Source organism: Dromiciops gliroides, chromosome 3 (genome assembly GCF_019393635.1).
Source record: "Dromiciops gliroides isolate mDroGli1 chromosome 3, mDroGli1.pri, whole genome shotgun sequence".
Taxonomy (NCBI): domain Eukaryota; kingdom Metazoa; phylum Chordata; class Mammalia; order Microbiotheria; family Microbiotheriidae; genus Dromiciops; species Dromiciops gliroides.
Genome location: NC_057863.1, coordinates 458,391,435 through 458,417,340, shown reverse-complemented (window position 1 = coordinate 458,417,340; position 25,906 = coordinate 458,391,435). Strand labels below are relative to the sequence as shown.

Sequence of the window (25,906 nt, the reverse complement as noted above, 5' to 3'; positions counted from 1 at the left end):
AATTCATTGAGAGTGCTCAGGTCAGGGCCTTCTGGAGCTTTGGAGAGTGTGGACTACATCACAGGCTAGATTGAGAAAAAAGGGTCGGTGTTCCTGTCTTAAAAATGGAGTGTTGAGTCTAAGGAATCCACTGTTTTCACAAGCTCGAGGATAAAGAGGCAGAGTTTTGACTCAGGCTTTGCAGGAATCCCTCCACTCTCTTTTTGGAAGGCCCAGAACTGTCATTTTATTAGTGTGGGGAACTCCCAAAGTGGAAACTCCATCCACCAATGCAGATCAGCATCTGTCTTGCAATGTTTAATCACAGAGTGCCTGGGCCACTGGAGAAGTTATGACACCAAGCTGGTATGTGTCAGAGGCAGGAGTTAAACCCAGGTTTTCCTGACTAAGGGGGCGTGCTCCTTATTCACTAAGCCTAGGGGAATTGGATTTAGAAAAGGAAGGGAACTCAGAAGTCATTAGTTCAAACCCCTAGTTCTACAGGTGAGAAGTGGTTTGCCCAAGATAACTAGATGCAGAGCTGGCATTCGAACTCGGGGCAGCTAGCTCTAAATCCTGTCCCACTTTGTTGTTGTTGTTTTGTTTTTTACAGGTGAACATATTTTGAATCGCCAGTTATTTGATCTATAGTTACAATCTAAAGTAATAATGATGTTTAAACAAATCAAATTCCTATATCCTTTAATGTTAATAGACAACGATTGCACTCGACAAGGATTGCACCCCAGAGGGCCCTCCGTCATTCCCAAGGGAACGGAACTGCGGGAGACACGGAAAGCTGGGTCTGGCCAGGCAGCCACCTCGTTATCGGCATGCTCTGCATTGTTTCTGTCTAGGTTAAACAGCAGGGAAGAGATCTTGCCGACGGGACCCTTGCACCGCCTCAGGGAAGCCACCCCCAGCTACAGCCTTTTGCAAAGAGAAAGGAAGAACCAAGGAAGAACTAAATCAACGAGCAGAAGAAACAAGCAGACAAGAGCAAAAAATATATGTACTTTTAATAAATAAAACAAAAAATATCCCCCCCAACCAAAAACTTCTACTCGTCTAATTGCTCCCATATGTTTTCCTCGGTTGTTTCCAAAAGGCAGCCAGACCGGGGGTGGGGGTGGGGGTGAGGGAGAGGAGAGAGCCGGATCCCTTTATTGATTTGAAGGAGGAAGGAAGACAAGATCACCCCCTTGCCTATTCCATCCTCACTCCCATTCCTAGAGAAAGCTCAGACCTGTAGGGACAAACTCCTTTCCTTAAGCCGGGACGCTGAGTCTGGGGGTAACTGGTGAGCACGGATTAGAGGAGGTGGGGGAGAAAGGACTACGGGCGCAGCGTTAATTTAGCGCTGCTCCCGCAGCGCCCCAGCCGGTCCTTTCTGCAAATAGACACCGAGAGAGGGGGGAAAGAGGAGGAGGGGGAGGAGGAGGGGAGAAGGAGGCTGGGGGAGCGGGGCGGGAGGAGGGGATGGAGGAAGGTGCCTTCGGGAAAACGCGTAAGGGCGGGGATTAGCGCTGCCAATGAGGCCCCGGTGTTGGCCCAGCTAGGCGGGGAGACCCGGCTCGGAGCAGCCGCCTGGCAGTAGCAGCCCCGGGAGCGGCTGGAGGAGCTGGAGGAGGAGGAGGAGCAGTGGCAGTGGCAGTGGCAGCAGCCCCAGCAGCAGCGGGGCAGAGGCAGCGGGGGGCGGCCGGGGCGCTGCGGGGCTGGGCGCGCACGCACGCCGGGGACCGCTGAGCCGTGCGCCTTGGGGAGCGAGCGCCCCGCAGGAGCTGGAAACTTTCCCAGCGGCAGGTAACTTGGCGCAGTCTGGGGCGCATGGAGAGCAGCGGCGGATGGGGAGCAGCGGCGGGGCCGGCTTCTTAGGTTTTTTTTTTTTAATTCCCGGGGTGTGGGCAGCAGCACGCGCTGTGTGCATGGTGGAAGGAAGGATGGCCGTGGGAAAGTTTCTTTCGCCGCACACCCCCCCCCCCCTTTCCCTGTACACCCCAGTTCTCAGCTGCCGGGGAATAAGCTCGGACATGTTGGGTGCTCCGCGGGGCCTCAGGTCTGAGCAGCAAGTCCGCCCTTTCCCTTCTCTTCCCTTCTTCCCTCCCCAGCCCTGCCCTGCCCCGCCCAGGCCGGCCTAGGCCAGCTGCTGGACTGGTGGGAATGCCCCAGGGGCTGTAGAAGTTTGGGGTCACTCTCCCCGGGCACTTTACCCGCCCCATGCTATGGGTTCTTTTCCCACCTCCCTGCTCTGTTGCCCCCAGGCTTGGCAAGGGCCTGGGCTGCGCCTGGTACCTGAGGCGGGAGAAGGTGGTGGGGAGGAGGCTGTAGAGGAGGTGGGAGGAAAGGGGTACCTGGCACCGCTAGATTGGGGGAAGGAAGGTGCGCAGGGGCATTAGCAATGAGAGTGACAGGGGTCTCCAAGCTGGAGGGGCAAGTGTTGAAGGGAGGTAGATAGTCATGAAAACCATATTCCCCGTTTTCTCCAACTTTGTTGACTTTTAAAGAAACAATATGACACCCCTCCCCCCATATTCCTTCCTCCCAACTATTCCCCCCACCCCCTTTTTTCTTTTCTTTTGTACTCTGTAGGATAAGGATGGTTTGGTTTGGATAAAAGAATGATGTCAAATGTGTATCTCCTCCTGCACTCTCGGGAAAGTGCATTTTTTTTCCTTAATTTAATGTCACGGTGTAAATCATCTCTTGGAGATTAAGGGTATTGGCCTCGGGGTCTTAGCCAGCGGCACAGTTTCCCAAGGGTCGGCATTTCAAAATTTAAGTCTAGAAACTCCTAGCGTTGGGTGCTCTCTATAGATCAAAAAAGTCTCTTTAACTCTCTTTAAAAGTTTGCTTGTTTTATTGTACTAGGCTTCTGCCTGGAAATGTGGTGATTGATAGCCAAGTAGAACAGCCACTGGGGTGGCAAGAACACTCTGTGAACCTAACCTTAGACGTCCACTCCCACTCTCACCTTTGTTGATATTTAGACGCTTAAATGGCTGTACCTGGAATGATGTCATTGGAGGATATCTTCAAACTCCAAATTTCTTAATTTAGAGAGTAGAAAATAGGTTCTTGGGCAGTGATGGATTGTCCTTGAATCCTGAACTTGACTGGCACAGAACGCCCCATCTCTATTACTTGAAAACTGGAGGACACAGCAGTGAATGAATTTTGCTCAGGATATCCCCCAGACTCCCCCCCCCCCCCCAAAGGAGGTGCCTAAGTCAAAACCTTTGAAGAAAGGATTTAGGAATTGGCTCACGTCACTAAATTAGGCTTGTGTGTTGGTTTTCCTTTTTGGTGAGCTAGTCCGGGAGGAGGGTTTCCTAGGAAAGAGGGATGTTTGTGTCTTGGCTTTTCTTTTTCTGTATCATCCTCATGTTTGCCAGGGTGGCACTGTAAGGCGTAGGGGGGAGGGGAGCATAGGGAGAGTTACAGAGACAGGAGTAAGTAAAGGCTTCCCCATCTTGCAAAATAGTGTCAGCCCAGCTACTGGGAAGGTCAGGAGATTTTTGGCCTTTAACAGCTGCCTTTTTTGATTGCTGGGAATGAAAGAATTTATGAGTGGCTGAGAGGTGTTCATTATAGTATTTTGAATGTTTTACTCATCCAAGCTATTTACAGAGCCTTGCAAGGAGATTACACCAAGTATGTTGATTTCTTTGCAAAGTTTCTCTGTAAACCAGAATACTTGGTGGGTGTCAGCCGGAGTGCTTTTGTAAATATATCCTGGTGGTTTTAAAATTAAAAGTATTCAGAAGTAAAGGAAATAAATATGGTATCTGACATCCTTCAGTGTTTCCGCTCAGTGTTGGTCCAGTTACTCACCTGCCAAGTGATCCCATTCCAGGGCTTCCTGACTCCTGTGACTTGACAATAAAGGATGGGAAATCGTGTCATTGACTTTTAGGGAAGTCAGGAAAAGTCCAGAAATAAATCTAAGATTCTCTTTACGTGACCTGGCCTTGCAGATGTGGCACACAAACTTAATTTTGCTAGTAAGTGCTTGGAAATGGCAGATTTCCTGCTTTCTTTGGTTTGGTTAAGCGCTAGAACGTCCGAATTATGATTTCTTCCATTGTACAGCCCAAACAGAATTTTTTCATAGCCAGCCTTGCTCAGCTTCCCATAACAGCCTCTAGGGAAGGAACATTTTGTTGGTCTAACCACACTCATTTATTTGGTGCCATTGTAGCCTTGTGAGACTGATGATCCGAGGGCATAGTTTTAAGGACAGTGAAGTAATCCTGATTAAATTGTTCATTTTTGTGCAACATCATCTTCCGAGTAAAGTGTTACTGATTAATACTTCATCTCCCTGGGAAGCCCTAAAACTAGCATCCCTGTAAAGAGAGAGCTGTAATCCATAGTATAATTATGTCTGATAGCATAGCCGGAGGTTAACATTATGTCAATGTTTCCATTATACATTTCTAATTCAATTGTTAAGGTTTTGTCTGGGTTACAAATGGACTTTGAAGGTCTTCGAGAGTAGCTTTTTTTTTTTTTAACTTTCCAAAGTTCAGTGTAATTGAGAAGTTAAAGGGGTAAATTTGTGAATGCAAAAGCTAGCCAAAGGCTTTTTTGTTTGTTTTTTTAATTAGGTGAGTAGTGCCGGTTTTGTTTCCAGATATATTTTTTTTTCCACCAGTAAAACTAGTAAAAAGCAGCTCCTTCCCCATCCCTTTCCTAATTAAAAAAGGTATAAAAAGCCAATATGACCACAACTAGTTGTGTGACTATGGAGGAAAGTCAGTTAACCTCTCTCTGGCCTTTTGCTGTACTTGAAAGGGCTTGACCTAGATGATGATGTTCAGGAAATAACACTGGATTTGGAGTAATATGTGTTCAATTCTTAGGGAAGTCACTTAACTGTTCTGTGCTTCAGTTTCTTTATCTGTAAAAAAGAGGGATTGAGGCTACATGCTCCCTGAGATCTCTGAGCCCAAAGCTCTGTGATCTCTTCTAAAGTCCCTTTCTAGTTCCAAAATTTTATTAGAAGAAAGGTGAAAACTGGGTTTTTCTATATTTAGTATCGCCTCCTAGCTTCTACAGAAAGCAAGCATTTATTAAGTGCCTAGGGTCTGCCAAACACTGAGCTAGGCCTCTGAGATTACAAAGAATGAAGTGATCCATCCTCCAAAGAAGCTGTGTGAACTTGAGCAAGTAATTTAATTACTGTGAGGCTCAGTTTCCATATCTGTAAAATATGGTTAATAACTCACCTCATGGTGTAGTTTTGTGAAAAAGAGTTTGTAAATGGTCAAGGATTATATCAAATGAGCTATAATTATACTGGAACATGAGATTTGGGCTGAGAGCACCTAGATTCTGATCCAGACTTTGCCACTAAATTACCTGTTTGACTTTATGCACCTTAATCTCTCTAATTTTTCTATGCCTCGGTTTCTTTATCGGTAAAATGTGGCTAGATGGCCCACCACTGAGGGCTAGGGCTGGAGGGTACCTATCTGAATTGTATATTGTTGCAGTGAGAGTGGATCAGAGTCTGAGAGCTAGGCAGGCCAAAACTAATCTGTGACAGTTTCTCATAGCATGTTTTTATTTACATTTGGATTGATTCTCTTAAGAGAACAGGAGTTAACAGCTGTGCTTCATCAAGAATTAAAAACCAGAACAAAATTTAAGAAAAACTTTCTCTTAAAAGGAGTTTTAGGAATCAACTTTCTGAACACATATCCCAGATAAAGGCATCTGTCTAGAACTAGTAATTGTATTTTTGACAACCTTCCTTTCTCTTTCTTTTTTCTTTCTCCCTTTTCCCCGTCCTTTGTTACTTCTTTCCTCTCTATCTTTCTCACTTTCTCTTTTCCTTTTTTCCTCTTTTTTATTTGTTCTTTCATTCCTTCCTCCCTCCCTCTCTTCTTTTTTTGTTTGTTTTTGCAGGGAAAGGAGGGTTAAGTGACTTACCCAGGGTCACACAGCCTCCCTTCCTTCTTTTCTTCCTTTCTCCCTTCTTCCCTCCTTCCCTTCCTTCCTTTCCTTTTTTCCTTCCCTTCCATCATTGTAACCTAGGCATCATTCCTAAGACAACTACTTCTCCAAGCCACACCTCTTTTGAGAAAAAAAAAAATCCTGCACATCTTTTGCCTTTCATCTTGGTATCTTTGAGCCTAATTGCAATGCCTGGATGACTATCCTATTTCTGTACTATCTTTTCTGTGTGCTGCTTACTGATGTCTGGATAAGTCTGCTTCTGGAGCCCTGGCCTTGTTAAATTTTTCTCTTATGCCATTGGACTAATGATAGAGAAGTGACAAGTTGCTGGTGACCCATTTTTTCCCTAGCATGCCATCCCCAAATGATTTTGCTGCAGTCTACTAGTCTATTTATGAACTTTAAGGGGCCTTAAGTGCAGTTTGACACTCATCTTGAAGCGCTTATGGATTTTTTAAGAGGTCCTAAAATGAAGTGACGTGCTAAGCTTTAGGCTCTTTCTCTTTCTTTCTGAACACTGTCCATCTCCTACATTTGCGAGAGGGTTTCTTATTTATAAATTTTAATTTTTCCGAAGAAGTCTTGAAAAAAAATACCTGTTGACGAGGAGAAAATCAAGGAAACCCTCATCAAACCTGAAAGCCCTCTTATTTTGTTGTGTTGGGGGTAATATTGAATATCTAGTATAGAATGTTTTTTTTTAAATGGTTGAGGACTTTATGAAGCTTGCTGTGATCAAAAGAACACTGTGTTTGTGACCTCTGGGCGAGTCAGTTAACCACAGTATGCCTCCTATTTCCTCATCTGTTAAATGGGGATAGTAACGCTTGCATTGCTTACTTAATAGGGTCTTTGGAGAAAGTGCTTTGTAAACCTTCCAGATTTAGCCTGTTGAAGTAGAAAAGGCGATCAATTTAAAGTCATTGGTTGTGCCATTTAATAATTGTGTAACCTTGGGTAAATCATTGACTTCACTGGATCTTAGGATCATAGATTTAAAGCTAAAAGGAGCTCAGAGACCATCTAGTTCAAGACTTTTAAAATTAGCTGTTCCTTGTACCCTTCATCAATTAAAGTCTTAGGTTTTATATATATATATAATTAAATTTGATTTTTTTTTCTGTTAACAAAGCATTTGTTTTCTGTCTCACTTCCTTCTCCCATTGGAAAAGAAAAAAGGCAAAACCCTTGTGATAGATATGTATGGACAAACAAAACAAAATCCCTCATTGCCTGTGTTCAAAAATATGTATGTGTCTCATTCTGCATATTTAATGCATCATCTCTCTTTGAGGAGATTTTGGGTCAGCTACATGGCTCAGTGGATAGAGTTCTAGGACTGGAATCAGGAAGATGACCTGAGTTCAAATTTAATCTTAGACTCTTACTAGCTGTGTGATTCTGGGGGAAATCATTTTCGGTTTTCTCAATTATAAAATGGGCATAATGACAGCACCTAACTCCCAGGGTTGTCGTGAGGATCAAATGAGATTCTATTTGGAAAATGCTTAACACAGGGTCATTGCCTGGCATCTATATAAATGCTTATTCCCTTCCCCTTGGAGGACATTGGATGGCCTGCTTCATCATCCATCCTCTGGAATCATGGTTAGTCATTGTGGTGATCAGAGTTGTGAAGTCTTTCAGAGTTTGTTGTTGTTGGTTTTTTTTTGTTTGTTTGTTTGTTTGGTTTTTTTAGTGAGGCAATTGGGGTTAAGTGACTTGCCCAGGGTCACACAGCTAGTAAGTATTAAGTATCTGAGGCTGGATTTGAACTCAGGTACTCCTGACTCCAGGGCCGGTGCTCTATCCACTGCGCCACCTAGCTGCCCCTAGAGGGGATGAATTAGAGTTTTATTTTTCATTTTGGGCATTTTGGTTAGAGAACTGGACTTGGAGTCAGAAAGACATGAGTTCAGGGGCAGCTCGGTGGCATAGTGGATAGAGCAGGGGCCCTGGAGTCAGGAGGACCTGAGTTCAAATCCAGCCTCAGACACTTACTAGCTTTGTGACCCTGGGCAAGTCCCTTAATCCTGCTGGCCTCAGTTTCCTCATCTGTAAAATGAGCTTGAGAAGGAAATGGCAAACCACTCTAGCATCTTTGCTAAGAAAACCCCAAATGGGGTCATGAAGAGTTGGACATGACTGAAATGAATGAACAACAACAAAATTCTGTGTCCTGACTTTTCATAAAGTGATGGGGAAGTATTTGAAGTTGAAGAATTTGCAGAAACACAAAGTTTCAACTCTGGTGGGAGTTGGCTCTCATGGGTATGGGTTAATATTCCAGGGTAGGATTTTGCTTCCTCTGTTGCAGGTTGAGGTGGTGAGGAGTCTCTCCCACCCCCACCCCCCCAAGGGGAAGAATTTCCATCCACGTATTTTGACAGTATGGGGGAAATTTTAAAAGTGAAATGTAGCTATAGGCAGTTATCCTTTAGCCACAATTCCCAGTCTTCAGCATGTCTCATGCCCCCTCCCATCAGTTAAAGAGTTCTGAGTAGTGGGGTTAGAGATCATCTTCTTAAACCAGAACCCAGAATCGTAGAACTTGAAGGGACCTCAGAGAATTTTAGTCCAAAGTCCTCATTTGGCAAATAGGGAAATTGAGAGCCATGATGTGCCCAAGGTCACACAGGTAGCAAGTAGCAGAGCTGGAAATCTGAACTCGCCAAGACCTCATTCCAGTGCACTGTTTTGCCTCCAATTCTAAATCCTTTGTGTCCAGACCTCTCGTTTTACAGATAAAGAAAATGAGACCCAGAAAGATGAAATGATTTTTCAAGCTTAGAAAGCTAGATATTTGCAGAATTAGGAGTAGAACCCAGTTTTCTTATAGGCCTAGTCTTTCCATTATGCTATGATAGTGTTCTTTCTTCTTCCTTTTCTATCTCTTCTCCCCTCTTACCAAGGCTCTGGAATAATCAGAAGTTAGCTGTACTAAGAAGTTTGTCTTGTGTTCCCTAACTTTTCTTTTTCAATGAACAAACATTTTATTTTCTCTTTCTTTCACTCCACCTCCCAATTTAATTTCTTTTCTTTTCTTTCTTTCTTTTTTTTTTGGCAGGGCAATGGGGGTTAAGTGACTTGCCCAGGGTCACACAGCTAGTAAGTGTCAAGTGTCTGAGGCTGGATTTGAACTCAGGTACTCCTGAATCCAGGGCCAGTGCTTTAACCACTGCGCCATCTAGCTGCCCCCCCCCCCACCTCCCAATTTAAAAGAAAAACATAAAAATGAAATCCTTATAACATGCATAATCAAGCACAACAAATTCCCATGTTGTCCATGTCCATAATTGAATGTCTCATTCTACATCTTGAACCCATCACTTCTCTGCAGGAGGTGAGTAGCATTAGTCCTCCGGAATCCTGTTTGTTCAGTGCATTGACCAGATTTCTTAAGTCTTTCAAAGTTGGTTGTGTTTACTGTGTTATTATTGTATTCCTTATTATATACATTGCCTTTCCTGTTCTGCTTCCTTCAGTCTGCATCAGATCATACAAATCTTTCCAGGTTTTTCTGTACTCATCCCTTTTTTCATTTCTTAGAGCACAATGGTGTTTCATTATATTTATATATACCATAATTTGTTCAGCCTTTTCCCAATTGATGAACACTCCCATACTTTCCAGTTCTTTGCTGCTATATAGAGCCTATAGAAATATTTTCCTCTTTCTTTGATCTCTTGAGGGTATAACTGAGTCACAGGGTATTTAGTGACTTTGTGAGCAGAGTTTCAAATTGCTTTAAAGAATGACTGGACCAATTCACAGGTCCGCCAATAGTACATCAGAGTACGCCTGTTTTCCCACAACCTCTCCAATTGCTATTTTCCTTTTTTGTCATTTTTGCTCATCTGATGGATACGAGGTTGGAACCTTAGAGTCACTTTAATTTTCATTAAATTTTTAGTGATTTGGAGCATTTTTTTTCATATGGCTGTTGATAGCATGGATATCTTCTTTTGAGAACTGCTTTTTCATGTCGACTTTTTGATTTACTTAAATGGTCATTTTAGGGAAATAAAGTCTATTCATGTTTGAAATGACTTTGTGCGTGAAGTTCTTTGGATTTAAATTTGATCCTTTTGCTTTCTTATTGAGGTGTTTAACATGAATTGCAAATTTACATTATCCTAGAATAGAGTCTGGCTGTTTCAGTTAAGTTTGTCCAAAGGCTCATTACCAGGAATTACTGAAGTAATTAAAAAACTCCCAAAAAACTTTAGTTGATTTTGCCATTGGAGTTTACTGATTAAGCAGGTGGTCAGCAACAAAGAAGCCACTTGAATGATAACATTAGGTTAAAGCAATTTGTACTATCACATGTAATTTACTTTTAGCAACTTGGATTAACACTTTTTTACGTGAGTTTCTACCTTTCTCCTTCTCCAAAAAAAATTAGTTACTTAAAAAGTCATAAAAATGATATGTCAGGGGTTCAGTCTGGTTAGATTCTGGTGGACAGCAAGAACGGGTATGGGAAATTCAGTGTAGGCTCTTCAGTTGAGGGAATATTTCTGCCACTTACTCAGTTGGTGGGGAGGTCTTCTTCCCCAACAGTCTTTAAAATTTTTTCTTTCTTTTTCTTTCTTTCTTTTTTTAGAAATTATGAGCTTAACAAAAAGCAACAGACACGAACATGTCAGTATAAAAAGAACAAAAAAAGAGGATTGTAAATTGTGAACTTTTAAGGGTTTTTTTGGTGAGGCATTTGGGGTTAAGTGACTTGCACAGGGTCACACAGCTAGTAAGTGTCAAGTGTCTGAGGCCAGATTTGAACTCAGGTACTCCTGAATCCAGAGCTGGTGCTTTATCCACTGTGCCACCTAGCTGCCCCTCTTCTGTGACTTTTAAGAAATTTTTCATTGAAGGCTCTTTTCTCCCCCCCCCCCATATCTAACACTAACCACTAACACTCACCCCCTCGAGTTTCCTCCCTTCCTCACCCCTGAATCCTTCCTTTATAATAAATAAGCATAGTCCTGAAAAGTAAATTGACACATCCTGGCTAGCTTTTTCTTGGAAGGAACCACTCAGTCCATCCCTGGGCAGAGAGGAGCTCTTACAGTTAAAACCTTGAAGTAGGTTGCTGCTCCACCCATGACTCTGCTATTTAGATTCATCACTGCAGGGAGCATCTGGTTCTGCATTTGTTCCCAGAATGCAAGGTGACAGCTAGCCTGGAGTGCTTTATAGTTTGGATTAGCACCATCAATTATTAATGTTTATTGAGCACCCACTGACTGTACCACATACTTGAAGAAAAGCTCTATGGAGATGAGCCAAGGGCATGGTCGCCTGCCCCTTGGGGACTAACATTTGAGACAGATAGAGGGCATTGATGCTGACACACAAATGACATAGAGAAAGAGAGGTGGATGTATATATAGTGTTGATGGAAGAATAATACTGTGGCACTTAGCAGTTGGAAAGACTGGGACCTTTTTTCCTCTTGTTTTGAAGGGTTGGATATGTTGGAGGTATGTGGTCAGCTTCACTGTCATATCCTGTGGTGGAGCCTCACACTTAGTGTAAAGAAACATCATTATCAGTCTTAGAAAGAACGTTGAACTTGAAATAAGGTAAAAACTGGGTTTAAAATTCTGCTTCCACATTTAACTGTGATATGGGTATGTCATTCAAATGACCCGAACCTTGGTTTTCTTACCTGTAAATAGGGATGGCAATAGTTGTAATGTTTATCTCTTAGGATTCTTTTGTTTTTGGTCCAGACCTGTGATTTTTATCCTAGTAGGGAGCTCCAGGTAAAGAAAAGCCCTTCAGCTAGGTGGCACAGTGGATAAAGCACCGGCCCTGGATTCAGGATTACCTGAGTTCAAATTCGGCCTCAGACACTTGACACTTACTAGCTGTGTGACCTTGGGCAAGTCACTTAACCCCAATTGCCTAACTAAAAACAACAAAAAAAAAAAATAAAGAAAAGCCCTCTCCCAGCAAAGGCTAGCAATTGATGTGTAATTTATCATCTTAGAGCAGTAGTTCTCATTGTGTGATCTGAGCACCCTTGTGGGTCCCTGAGACCTTTTCAGGGGGGCCTTGAGGTCAAAACTATTTATATAATAATACTAAGATTTTTAATTTCTTTTTTTTTTTATTTGGTGAGGCAATTGGGGTTGTGACTTTAAGTGACTTGCCCAGGGTCACACAGCTAGTAAGTGTCAAGGGTCTGAGGCAGATTTGAACCCAGGTCCTCCTGAATTCAGGGCCAGTGCTCTGTCCACTATGCCACCTAGCTACCCTGATTTTTAATTTCTAATAGGGTATATATTGATTGATTAAGGCAGCTAGGTGGTGCAGTGGATAGAAAACCAGGCCTGAAGTCAGGAAGACTCATCTCTTTGAGTTCAAATCCATTGTCGGACACTTTATTAGGAGTGTGATCCTGGGCAAGTCACTCAATCCTGTTTGCCTCAGTTTCTTCATCTATAAAATGAGCTGGAGAAGGAAATGGCAAAGCATTCCAGTATCTTTGCCAAGGAAACCTCAAATGGGGTCATGAAGAGTCAGACATGACTGAATAACAACAAACAACATTTTGATTGATAAAACGTTGTAAACTGGGTGGGGTCTCAATTTTTTAAGAGTGTAAAGGAGTCCTGAAACCAAAAAGCTCTCTTACTTAACTCTGGGACATAGAGACTTGAAGTAACTTCAAGTGACTTGCCCAAGAATCACATAGTCCATACACGTCAGGTATGAAGGCAGGTCATTCTGACTGTGATACTGGCTTTCTAATTTACCTCATCTATGAAGCTTAAATATGAATCCAAAGTGATTTGTGAATCTCAAATTACTATATAAAGTCCGGTTCTTTATTATTAACATAACAATATCGATAAAACTAAAATTAACTTATTGGTTACTTTTTCTGGAGGAGGGAACCCTTTTCAAAGGTGATATTGAACTGCTTGCTCATCAGTGGGAACCAAACTTTAGGCTACCTTAACATGATTCAAAGTATAGGCAGCTGTAGATTATTATTCTTACAGTTGGGATTATTGACAGATTTCTTAAATCTGCAGACTGTTATAATAGGAGAATATTTTCTGTAAGCTAGAACCTGACCCTGGTGGCTTTTCTTCCTGCTCTCCAGTGTTGGAATGATACTAGAACATTCAACATCAGTCTCCTTGCTTTAACCACATAGCATGGATTTATATGTTCCATTTATGAATTTGGTATAGAAGGTATGGAAAACATTAGAGAATGTCCCCTTTAGTAACTACCTTGGTAAATGGCAGCACCCAAAGAGTAGTCAGTCATTCTTGGTCCATTGTTCAATTGAGGAGTGTTTCAAGGCTGCTTTTAACAATTTTATCAGTGACTTGGATGGATGGATAGATACATGGATAGATATCAATATCAAGCTTATCAGATTTACATGTGGCACAAAGCCTGGAGGATTTACTAATATACCAGTTGCATCATGACTCAGAACAATCTTGAGAGGCTAGAACATCGGACCAATTCAGTTAAGTTGAAATTTAGCAGGGATAAATGTAAAGTATTACCTCTGGATTCAAGCAGTATTCTTTGCAAGTACAAGATTGGGAGGTGTGGCTAGATGGCAGTTCCTTTGAAAAAAAAAAGCTGTGCTTTTTTGTGGGCTTGCAAGTTCATTATGAATGGCACATTGTGACCTAATAGTCAAGAAAACTAATGTGATCTTGGGAAGAAGAGTGGAAGGCACTAGGGACGTAGAGTCTGGAGAAGAGAAGACTTGGAGGTGAGTGGTAGAAGATAATAGATTTAGATTTGGAAGAGACTTCAAAGAACATCTTGTCCAGAGCTTTCCTTAACTGTAATTTAGATAGAATTGATTTTCTTGGTAATCCTCTGGGGTTTTTATGCATTTATAAACATTATTTTGATGAATCTGTAGATATCACCAGACTACCAGAGGGGTTCCTGTAGTAAGGGAGTGGGAGGGAGATTCATGATAGCTGTATTCTGTTTTTAGGAAAAGGGGGATTGGACTCATGCTGCTTGGTCTCAGAAGGGAGAAGTAAGAGCAGTGATCAGATTTAGGATTGATGAAAAAAAAAATCCTAATAGAACTAGTCAGAAGTAGAAAGGCCTGCCTGTACTCATTCCTTGTCTTCATGCAGAAGCTGTGGGGAACCGCCATTTGGCAGGTATAATAAATGTATATAGAAGGGATTGTTTTCAGTAGGGGTTTGAACTACAAGGCTTCTTAACTCCCAATGCTGAATTTTTGTGATTCTGAACTTGAAAGGAATAACAAACAAGCTGACATGGGCTGGGCATAGGCTGTTTTCTGTCCTGTGAGGTCATGATCAACCCTTTGGAAATAAAGCTGGTTTTGTGAAACAGAATCTTTTGTTATCAGTAATCGAACATTTAAGATTTGTGAAAGAAGGAGTTCTTCCTTTTCTGTATTAACTAGAATTTCTAATTGTGGCCCATTATTTTTATAAAAATTTCTGTGTGGCTAAAAAATATCTACTAATTGATATTCTACTAAAAACCTCCCCAGCCTCAAGATAAAGTCCATTCCTTCAGCAGTCATTGAGTACCTACTCAGCACCTAATGTTGGGCTGGACAGTATGGGGAGGGGGTACAAAAAACAGGAAGGGAAGAGATGAGCAATTTATATTGTTCCTACTGTATGTCAGGAACCACGTTAAGCACTTTTACAAATATTATTTAATTTGATCCTTGCAACAACCCTGCAAGGTAGGCGGTTTTTTGTTCCCATTTTACAGAAGAGGAAACTGAGGCAAACAGGGTTAAGTGATTTGTCCAGGGTCACACAGCTAGTAAGTGTCTGAAACCATGCTTAAACTCAAGGTATGAGAATGAGACACGGTCCTTTCCCATAAAGCGCTTTCTGTCTAGTTGGGTAGACAAAAAGACATATGTTGTTTGAAAGGTAACAGCTGAAGTTTTCTCACATGGTTCTCTGATAATCTTCTCCCTCTATGCTACTTTACTTGGTCATCTCCCATGGATTTAATGCTGACAATCCTGCCCTAACCTCTTTGATAACATGTAATCTCACATGTCCAACTGCCTTGAACTGAATGTCCAGTAGACATCTTAAATTCAGCATGGCTAAAATAGAACTCATTCCCCTCTTCCCCCAACTTTCTACCTTGGAGGGAATCAACATTTTCATGTTCCCTCAGGCTCCCAATGTAGGAGTCATCCTGAATTCCTCACTTCCCCACTTCCTCCAATCAGTTGCCCAGGCATGTTGATTTCACCTCTGCAGCATCTCTCCAATATGCCCCCCTCTCTCATCTGACACTGTCACTACTCTAGTGTAGGCCCTCATCACCTCACTCCTGGAGGTATTGCTATTGCAATAGCCTGCTGGTAGGTTAGCTTGCTTCCAGACTCTCCCCATTCCAATCTGTCCTAAAGCTAAGGTCCGACCATGTCACTTCCCTTCCCCAGTGGCTCCCCAAATCTCATTTCACACAGGAAACCTTTCCCAACCTTCTAGATTCTAGAGCCTTTCCCCTGTTGATTATTTCCTATTTATCCTGTATGCAGCTTGTTTGTACATATTTTTTATTTTTTTAATTCACATATTTGTTTGCTTATTGTCTCCTCTATTAGATTGAGCTTTTTGAAGTCAGGGGATAACTTTTGCCTCTTTTTGTATCCTAAGTACTTAGCACAATGCTCGGTGCCTAGTAGGCTATCAGTATGTGTTTATTGATCAACAAAAAATGCTACAAGTATATGATGTGGTAAATCCAAATAGCATAAATAAATTTAGAACTAGAAGGGGCATTAGAGGTATTCTAGTCTAATTCCATCCTTTTACATTTGTTGTTCAGTTTTTTAGTCTTATCTGACTTTTTGTGACTCCATTTGGGGTTTTCTTGGCAAAGATATTGGAGTAGTTTGCCTTATTTTTACAGATGAGGAAACTGAGCCAAACAGGTTAAGTGACTTGCCCAGGATCATCAAGTTACTGAGGCTAGATTTGAACTCAGGAAGATGAGTCTTCCTGACTCTAGCCCTGGCACTCCATCCACTGTGCCACCTGCCCTTTTACATACGAGGAAAATAAGGCATACAGAACATGAAATAACCTGCCTAAGGAGTTGCAGGTAATAATGCAGAGCCAGAATTAGAATCCTGATTCTCCAACTCTAGATCCTTTGTTCTTTCCATCCAGCCACCAACAATATAAATTAAAATGAGGGAGTAATCCTGGTGAGCCAGAGTGGATAGAGAAGGGTTTATGGTTGAGGTGAAGCTTGACCTTAATGAATAAATAACTCTTGAGCCTCCCTATAAAAGGTAAAGTCCCCTGGGGCAGGGACTGTTTCTTTTTTCATTTTGGAGCCCCCAGGTGCTTAGTGGAACTCCTCCATAGAGCCAGCAGTTAAAATAAATGTTTGTTGACTTGATCAACCATTTGAGCAGAGCTGTGCTGTAGCACTAAAGAGATGATCAATCCCTTACAGCATAGTAGGGGCAAAGTGTGTGCTCTAGGGCCAGCTCAGCTGGGCAGATTATTCCTTAATTTCAATTATTTGCACCAATGCCTCCCCTTCATTGGTGTGGATAATTGAGGGTTGACAAGTATAGGGTCTTAAAGAGGAAACAGATGTCACTGGATCTTGCAGGATAGAAAAGATTGAAAATCAGCGTGTTTGATGAATACAGTGGCTTCCAGCTCTGGTAAGTGATATTTTCAGTCTTTTTCCACACCAAAAAAAAAAAAAAAAATCACATTCCAAAAATTATTTCATTTAAAAAATAGTAAGCCTGATTACAAGGATGTAAATGAAGTGATCATTCTAAAAAGGCTGAACTCTGAACAGTTTAAAAGCTAATTTGATTTCATATAAAAGAGAATGAAACAAAAACACATACCTACCAATAGTTGGGACCTTCTAGGACAGAGAGGTGTATACATTGGCAGAGTTTTTGCTTACCTGTTTTTCCTTGATCTACAGGAAGATTTAATTGGGATGGGGAAGCAGGGTATGAGGCTTGTGTAAAAACAAAGACAAAAGGTATTAATGAAACATTAAAAAAAAAAAACTACCTGGCCAAGGTGTTTATAAGTGAGCTGCTGTTTTCTTTTGCACATTCACATATGAAAACATCCTAATGTTGGACTTGCTGCTTTTGAGCAGGAGTATTTTGAAAGTTAAATTACAAGATGGGATATGGCATAATTTGCTTTGAGTAAACTAGGTGCTACACTGGAAACTTTTCGTTGGACAGTAGACTTTAGCACAAGGCCAGACCTAGCATGAAACCTATCCAAAGAGCTTTTTTAATTTGAAGTCTTGAAGAGACTAAGTCATTTGACCTTTTTTCTCTCTTGTATGGACAGAGAGGATAGTGTTATACTTTCACTAAGATGACAGTGTTAGAAAACAGAAATCTTTGATAAAGTTGTTTAGTTCTTTAATTTCACTTATTGGTTTGCGATAAATTTAGATTTTAGGAGAGGATCTGGAAATGGTTAAGTAACACAAGGAAGGCCTTCAAAAAAGCGTTTGATGTTTTGGCTTGTGTGTTGCTGTGAAGTCAACAATTTTTATGGCTTGGAGGTAGACAGTGGGGAGTCTTGTTTTCTTTAGAAGGTTTTGGAAACTTTTGCAATATATATATATATATATTTTTTTTTTCTGGTTCTTTGAGGCCAGAGGCCATAGAGTTTCTTAAGTATTCAATAACTTTGATAAGATTTAAATCAATTATTTTCTCTAATATAATTTTTCATTGGTAGGTCAGTTAAAGGTGATGGATTTGATTTAATAATTTAATTGGGAGGACTTTTTTAATAAGAGAGATTATTCATACTTTTGCTTCAGGCATTTATATTTATTTATCAGTGGGAACATTTATGGGCTTGAGAAGAGCCAGCCTATAGATTTTTACATGTATAGACTTCAAAAGCAAACATCCCATCAAGTAATTTGTAGAAGATGATGGGGTTATGGTATTTAGAATTGGAAGATGGAGGCCCAGAACAAGAGTAATGCCTTGAAAGAAATAAAGGTGCAGTGGGGAAGTTTTCAAATTTGAGAATCTTTGCCAACTCCGTGAGAATAAAGGTTTCAGAGAGAAGTTACCTGAAAGTGACTTTTCAAGAGGTTTTTAGTACAAATCAGTAGTCCTGTAAAAGCAAGCACTCTCCAAAGGCCATATGGGAGTGAAACCTCTCCCCTCCCCCCCTTTTTGGGTATATACTTTACATGATTTGGGCCAGGCATCAGTTTAGTGATCTTACACCAATAGCTGTATCTTTCAAACAAAGTGATGGGGAATTAATTTTATTTGCACATTAAAAACATACAAGTTGATTTATCCCCAGTGAAACTATAGCCAAAACAGTATTCTGAGTTGTTGGCTTAGTTTAATGGATGTATGTCTTCGTGTCTTAAATAAAAAAGGAAATAAACCATATGTCTTCTCTGGTGAACAAACTTGGATGATAAATATATATTCATTTTGGTTTTAGAGTTCTACTTGGATTTAAGGCATGGGGATGAAGTTGGAGTCTGAGCCACTTTATAGTCTACAGATGCATTGTGCAGTCCATGTACATGCTTGATGAAGGAATGCTTGTTGAATTGGATTTTTTTGTTTTTTAAGTGAGGCAATTGGGGTTAAGTGACTTGCCCAGGGTCACACAGCCAGTAAGTGTTAAGTGTCTGAGGCCAGATTTGAACCCAGGTACTCCTGACTCCAGGGCTGGTACTCCATCCACTGTGCCACCTACCTGCCCTTGTTGAATTGGATTTTGAACAAGTTAACCTTTGCAGAAAGGCATTGTGGTATAGTGAATGGCGGGGTTGCTTTGAAGGGAGGGAGATTTGGATTCAAGTCCTGACTCTGACACATACTACTTATTGATAGGGAGGGAGTTTGCACCAGTTCCCCACAGATCTTTCCTCCCAATAGAAAATCCAGTGGATGGGGGGGAAAACCTCCAAACTCCACAGCAATCTATATAGACTTCCATATTTTCTCCCCCCCCCATAAATCTTTAGTAGAATTTCTGATGTTCATTTAATATATATTATACTTACACAGCCTATGTATGGTAATTATATTTGGTTTAACTATATGACTCACTACTGAGAAGCTGATAATTAGACTTCATCAGAACATAAAGTATTTTGTAGGATTACTGAAGCCCCTGGCCAGTAGAGATTGGTTCATTCTTTGTACTTGTATCTCTGGCACATAGTAGGTACTTAATAAATGCTCTTTGGTTGATTTAGGCATTTCACATTTTGCTTTAGCTCTGTACTAATCAAACAATTCCCGGTACACGCCTGCTGGTAAAAACAGGCAGGTCCTCTTGTCCTTAACTGCTTTCTCCAGGGCAGAAATTGTCCTTGCTAGCCAGTGCCCCTCCACCCCCTCTCCTGATTTGTGTCGTTGTCGCTGGGCAGGGAAGACCAAGGGACCACTCAGGCTTTCCTGTGTCATGTCAAAGTGACAAGCCAGATCACCAGTTCCATCATGCCTAGAGGCAGTGAGGAAGTTCATCATCCCCCAAAACCCCAGAAATGACCAGCAGGTATAATCAGCCAGAAGCTGGAAGGACAACTCTGAGCATGCTTATGAGACGAAGCTTAGAAATTAGGGTGTTTCTATCATGGACACCCCTATTTATGTGTCACCTGTTTTTCTCTGTCAGTGCAGTAATGAGTACCACAACAACAACAACAAGTACACAGTACTTGTTGAGTCTTTTTCAATCTTGTCTAACTCTTTGCAGCTCCATTTGGGCTTTTCTTGAGATACTGGAATGGTTTGCCACTTCTTTCTCCAGCTCATTTTACAGATGAGGAAACTGAGGCAAACAGTTGAGTGATTTGTCCAGGGTCATGCAGCTAGTGTCTGAGCTCAGATTTTAATTCAGGTCCTCCTGACTCAACCTAGCTACCCCTTAGGCAGCTCTTTAAATACTGTTAGTTGAAGATAAAGTGCTGGCCTGCTTTTGTGGAGAGTTTCATTATCTGGGAGTTACCCACCTCAGTGAGATCATAGGTCCACTTTCTCCTGGGAGCTGGTGGCAGTGAATAGATGGATAAAACACTAGGCCTGGAATCAGGAAAATATGAGTTCCAGTCTAGCTTCAGACACCTATTAACTGTGTGGCCTTGGGCAACTTACCTAACCTCTGTTTACCTCAATTACCTCAGTTTAAATTGGGAATAATTAGTAGTATGTATTAGGTGCTATATAAATGCTTATTCCTTATTCCCCTCTTTCTCTCCCTCTTCCCCTCTATTTTTTTTTTTTTTTGGTGAGGCAATTGGGGTTAAGTGATTTACCCAGGGTCACACAGCTAGTAAGTGTTAAGTGTCTGAGTTCTAATTTGAACTCAGGTCCTCCTAAATCCAGGGCCGGTGCTCTATCCACTGCTCTACCTAGCTGTCCCCTTCCCCTTCCCCTCTTTTTGTTTTTGTTTTTGTTTTTGATTGTTTTTTTGCAGGGCAGTGAGGGTTAAGTAACTTGTCCAAGGTCACACAGCTAGTAAGTGTCAAGTGTTTGAGGCCGAATTTGAACTCAGGTCCTCCTGAATCCAGGGCCAGTGCTTTATCCACTGTGCCAACTAGCTGCCCCCACTTCCCCTCTATTTTTAAAGAAGTCCTCTGACTTCTCCCCATATGAACAATTTGGATTTCCAGTCAAATCGGTTAGAAAGGGATTTGTCTTGTATCCTTTGTGAAGGAAGACATCTATCATTTGTGAAAAAGTAGTAGCTAGCTTAGTAAATATAAGAATAGACACATGTCAGTGAATAGAAAAACAGAAGCATCCTGTGTTTGTCCAACTTCCCCTGCCCTGTTGTTCAGTACGGAGCAGGCTGTCATAGGCAGGGCCCCCAGTTCATTCTTGTTATGGGGAAAACCATTTAGTTAATCTGAATAAAGGAATTAGAAACCCAGCTGTCCTGGCTTGATGGCTGCAGAAGGTGACTTTTGCTTTTAAACTTTGCCATGCATGTTTAATCAAATGAAATGAAAATTTTGAGTTCCATCTTTTTCAAATGGTAGTCATTCGAGTGTTTGGGCTATTTTTCATAGCTATTAAGCTTAATGTACTCACTGAATTTCTATTATTTCAGCAAAACTTTAATAGGATACTTAATGGGGATGGTTGAGTGCATGGAGTAATTTTTTTGAAGTCACTGAGGAAGTGGAGGTGGCTTATTAGCATTAAGCTATCACTAACAAAACTTAAGGTGTCTGGTTTTTATGAAAATTAACCTTTTAAAGCATTCCATTTATTTACTGAGAGTCTGAGAGCATTGGAGATTCTACACCCAGCACAATCATTAGCATCTGGCTTGTTGGAATGTGGTTTGGGGCAATAAATTTTTATTTCATTCTACATAGAGTGAGGCCTAGCAGAAGCCAGAGTCATGGCAGGAGGTGTGTTTCTATAGTGTCCTAACTTCCAAGCCAAGGGTAAAGATTATACGATACACTTGACAGCTGCTTTCAAGAGACTGATTGGTGAATACCTGCCCAGGTATCTCGGATCCCATACTTGGGATGTTAGAGAGTGAGGTGGGCATGCTTGGTGGGGATTTTCTGAGCCTATTTCTTCTTCCACAGCCAGTGTAGGTAGTGGTACTGTTATCAGGGCAAGTCAAGTCATTTCATGCCCAGGTACTGTCTCTGGAATGCCAGAGTAGAATTCATTCTGAATGCAGGAAAAAACATTTACTACGCATTTACTAGGTACTAGATTCTGTTGTGAGCTGTGGGGTGGTGTGGGATAGGGGGAAAATTATATATATAAATAAAATAGACAAATATATTAAAATATAATATTAATCATGATTAATATTATTAATATATTAAAATAGATAAAATATTTTATATTTATCTCTATCTCTATCTATATCTCAAAGCAAAGGGGCAGCTAGGTGGCGCAGTGGATAAATCACTGACCCTGGAATCAGGAGGACCTGAATTCAAATCTGGCCTCAGACACTTGACACTTACTAGCTGTGTGACTCTGGCCAAGTCACTTAACTCTCATTCTCACCCCCATAAAGGTCAAAGCAAAGACAAATCTTGTCTTCAAGACTGCCTCTGAAAAGTCTGTTTAGATTTGTGCCATGTGTAAATGATACTATCTCCCCTCCACAACTTCCTACCTTTCACCCCCCCCCCCCAAAAAAAAAGTCAGTCTCTAAAAACAAGCCCTGTGACTTTGGTTATAGTCCAAACTAGAGAACTTAAAAAGGGAGCGTTGTCTTGCCTCTGAATAGTGTGGTAACCCAAGTATGCTCTTACTAGGAAACATCTTACTGGAGAATTGGACAGTGATATTCTGAGTTCTTGTAAAAGATGTACGTTTGTTGGTGACATTCTAAATACAGCAAAATTGTATATGTTTTTAGTCAGTCTGAGATGGAAATACCTCAGATTTCATTGGGCTTCTATGTGTAGGATTAACAATTTTCCTAGCTAAAACCCCACAAGTTACCGTAATAGGAAAGGAGAAAAAATATATGAAGCACTCTGATGAGAAAATCAGTTTAGTGTCATCTTATTTCTCTTGTAAAAAATTGTGTGTATAGAACTTTAGACCTTTGAAAGTCTGATCTGAAATTAGTATACAGAAGCACGTACTTTTTTTTTTGGTGATGGCCTTAGAATTGTATTGTACAACTTGGTATTATTCCCTGTATTGAGAATGAGTGCCCTATAAAATATTGATTGTAGTTTAATAATTTAGACTTTTTTATGAGATGGACCTTTTGTTCTTCATTTTTTTTTCTTGTTGGCTGTCATTCTCTGTCAGATTGGTATTCGAGGATCAATGAAATAATCTCAAAGGTAGGTTTTCTCTTTAATCTTTTGCTAACAACGTCCTCCCCCCATTCTTCTGAACCTGTAGGAATTATCCTTGCTATTTTCTTGCTAGAAATGCTCTCTTTAGGTAGCAGAAATTAAGGTTCCAGGAGGATCCTTTTTATTTAATAATTTACATTTACAGAATGTCATCACTTTTCCGTTCAATAAGCTGTGGAAATCATGTTGTATGAAAATGGCCAAAATGTAAATGTATGTATTTTCCTTTTTTTTTAGAGCAGTTTATTCATTATCACGGCTTTTTGCATTGTTCCTATAGTCTCCAGATAAATAGATGTTGGGATAATTGAAGGATTTGTTAGTGTTTTCTCACTCCCTTTTTAAACAGTTGACCTTTTTTCCTCATTTTGTCATAATAAATTGAGTAATGTAAATCAAACTCTTTAAGGTAGGCGATAGAGGGCAGAGAAAAGAAATGACTAGAAATTTTAAAGAATTTTGCTGTGTTTGTGTCTTGATGATAAAATTTTTCTAACTTTTGAGATTATCGGGGAGCTGTTAATTTTAGTGGATTGTCAGGGCATCTAGGTGACAGTGGATGAAGCACCGGCCCTGGATTCAGGAGGACCTGAGTTCAAATCCGGCCTCAGACACTTAACACTTACTAGCTGTGTGACCCTGGGCAAGTCACTTAACCCTCATTGCCCTACCCCCCCCCCCCAATTTTAGTGGATTGTCACTTCAAATATACAATTGATTTTTCATACTTGTCCAGTATATTGTTCCCTTTATAAAGTGTGGAAGATGCCTAATGACTATTATTTTGACAAATGATTTATGAGATCTTGCTATGTTTTGATATCTGTATGGAAAGTGCTATGCATGTGGTTTTTTCATTATTAAATAATTTAAAAAGATAACTTTTAGTTCTTAAAACCATAGATGGTGTCATAATAAATTAGCTGGGGATATTGGTTACCAATTGGAGTCTTTAAAATTTTTACTTTTTTCAATTACCAAGCATTCATTTATTTCCTTTCCCACAGCCCCCCCCTTATTCACTGAAAAGAAATACATACTTCTTATATTACATAGTAACAGTAAAGGAAAACATTCCCATATTGCTCCTGTCCAAAAAATGATTTTATTTTCCTTGTTAGTCCATTGTCTCACTCCTGAGAGATAATATTTTTTTTCTCTTTTCAATTCTTTCCTCTTTCAAAACAGCATGGCTTTGAATTCCAGCTCTGTTGCTTCCTAGCTCTGTGATCTCAGGCAAATTATTTCCTATTTCTGAGCCTTAATTTCAGCATCACAAAATAGAAACAATAATACTTTTACTACCTACCATAAAATCTTAGATAAATGTGAGCAATTAATAAACAAAAAAATCAAACACTTCAATGCCTTTGATGTTTCTATAGGTCATTGTGTGTGCTCCTGTTTTGGGAAGGGAAGAGAATAAGCATTTATAGAGTGTCTACTATGTGCCAGGGCATTGTGCTAAGTTCTTTTGACAAATATCTCAAAATGATGGGCAGCTAGGTGGTGCAGTGGATAGAGTGCCAGGTCAGGCTTGGAGTCAGGAACACTTATCTTCCTGAATTCAAATTCAGCCCATCATATTTAGTAGCTGTGTTACCCTGGTGGGCAAGTCAGGCAAGTCACTTAACCCCGTTTGCCTCAGTTTGCTTACCTATAAAATGAGAAGGAAATAGTAAACTACTCCAGTATCTTTGCCAAGGAAACCCCCAAAAGGGTCATTAAGAGTTGAATACAGGGGGCAGCTAGGTGGTGCAGTAGATAAAGAAAGCATTGGCCCTGGATTCAGGAAGACCTGAGTTCAGATCTGGCCTCAGACACTTGACACTTACTAGCTGTATGACCCTGGGCAAGTCACTCAACCCTCATTGCGGTGGCCCAAAAAAAAAAAAAAGAGTTAAATACAGCCAAAATGACTGAATGAAAACAACAACAATCTCATTTGATCCTCACAACAACCCTTTGAGGTAAGTGCTGGTATTATCCCAATTTTACAGATGAGGAAACTGAGGCAAACAGAGGTTAAGTGACTTGCCCAGGGTCACACAGCTAGTAAGTGTATGAGGCTTGATTTTGACCTTACGTTTTCCTGACTCTGCCCAAAACCCTGCACTGAACCATCTAGCTGCCTGCTTTGAGAGATAAAAAGAAGTTTGAGACCTGGACTTCAAAGAACTTAACATTTTTAGGATCATAAGATATAGAGTTGGAAGAAATCTTAAGAGATAATTTAATCCCATCTCCCTAATTTTATAGATGAGGAAACTGACTTAAATTGGGCCTTGAAGGATAGGTAGCATTCATATAAGTAGAGAGAAGGGAGAAAGACTTTGTGGATCAGGAAAAAAGATGTGAGCAAAGGTAGAAATCAACAGTGTGTGTTAGGTGAGATCACTAATAGTCAGCTATAACTAATGACACTGTTGGGCAGGTAAACCCAAAAGCTATGCTAGTGGCTACTTCCCCATCACACACACCTGCCCTGTTTCCACCCCATCATGCTGGGAAGCAGCCTCAGTGGAGATGTGTCTTGGCAACTGCTCTGAGGGTCTAGCAACCACAGCTAGGCCCTGGCACTATCTATCACATGGTCTAGCATTAGAAGAAAATATGATTTTATCAGTGGAAATGTCATCAAAGATGATGTTTTTTTTGTTTTTGTTTTTGTTTTTTGCAGGACAATGGGGGTTAAGTGACTTGCCCAGGGTCACACAGCTAGTAAGTGTCAAGTGTCTGAGGCCGGATTTGAACTCAGGTACTCCTGAATCCAGGGCCGGTGCTTTATCCACTGCGCCACCTAGCCGCCCCAAAGATGATGTATCACCATCTTTTTTGCTACTGCACCCTAAGGATCGTGTGATCTTTCCATGTGACTTGCAGCTGTTACCTTCTTTCTATATGCCTTGTCTCCCCTATTAGAACATGCTCTCACATGAGCATGGACTGCCTTTTCTACTTCTGTCCCCAAGTGCTTATTGTGGTACACATAAGTGCTAAGGGGGCAGCTGGGTGGTGCAGTGGATAGAGCACTGGCCCTGGATTTCAGGAGGACCTGAGTTCAAATTTGGCCTCAGACACTTGACACTTAGTACCTCTGTGACGGGCAAGTCAC

The 25,906-nt window shown here is 41.0% G+C and overlaps 1 protein-coding gene across 4 annotated transcripts in view; it reads left to right on the top strand.

The window, feature by feature from the left end:
* Positions 1–1,668: 1,668 nt before the first annotated feature.
* The window catches only part of TANC1 (tetratricopeptide repeat, ankyrin repeat and coiled-coil containing 1), a 285,098-nt gene continuing 260,860 nt past the window's right edge, over positions 1,669–25,906 (top strand). For 3 of the 4 annotated variants that reach the window (XM_043995708.1, XM_043995707.1, XM_043995705.1), the window contains exon 1: positions 1,669–1,782. The gene's annotated coding sequence lies outside the window, so the exon portion shown is untranslated. Of the gene's footprint in view, positions 1,783–2,008; positions 2,036–25,906 lie in introns of those variants that run through there. The other variant, XM_043995706.1, reaches the window with a different exon arrangement.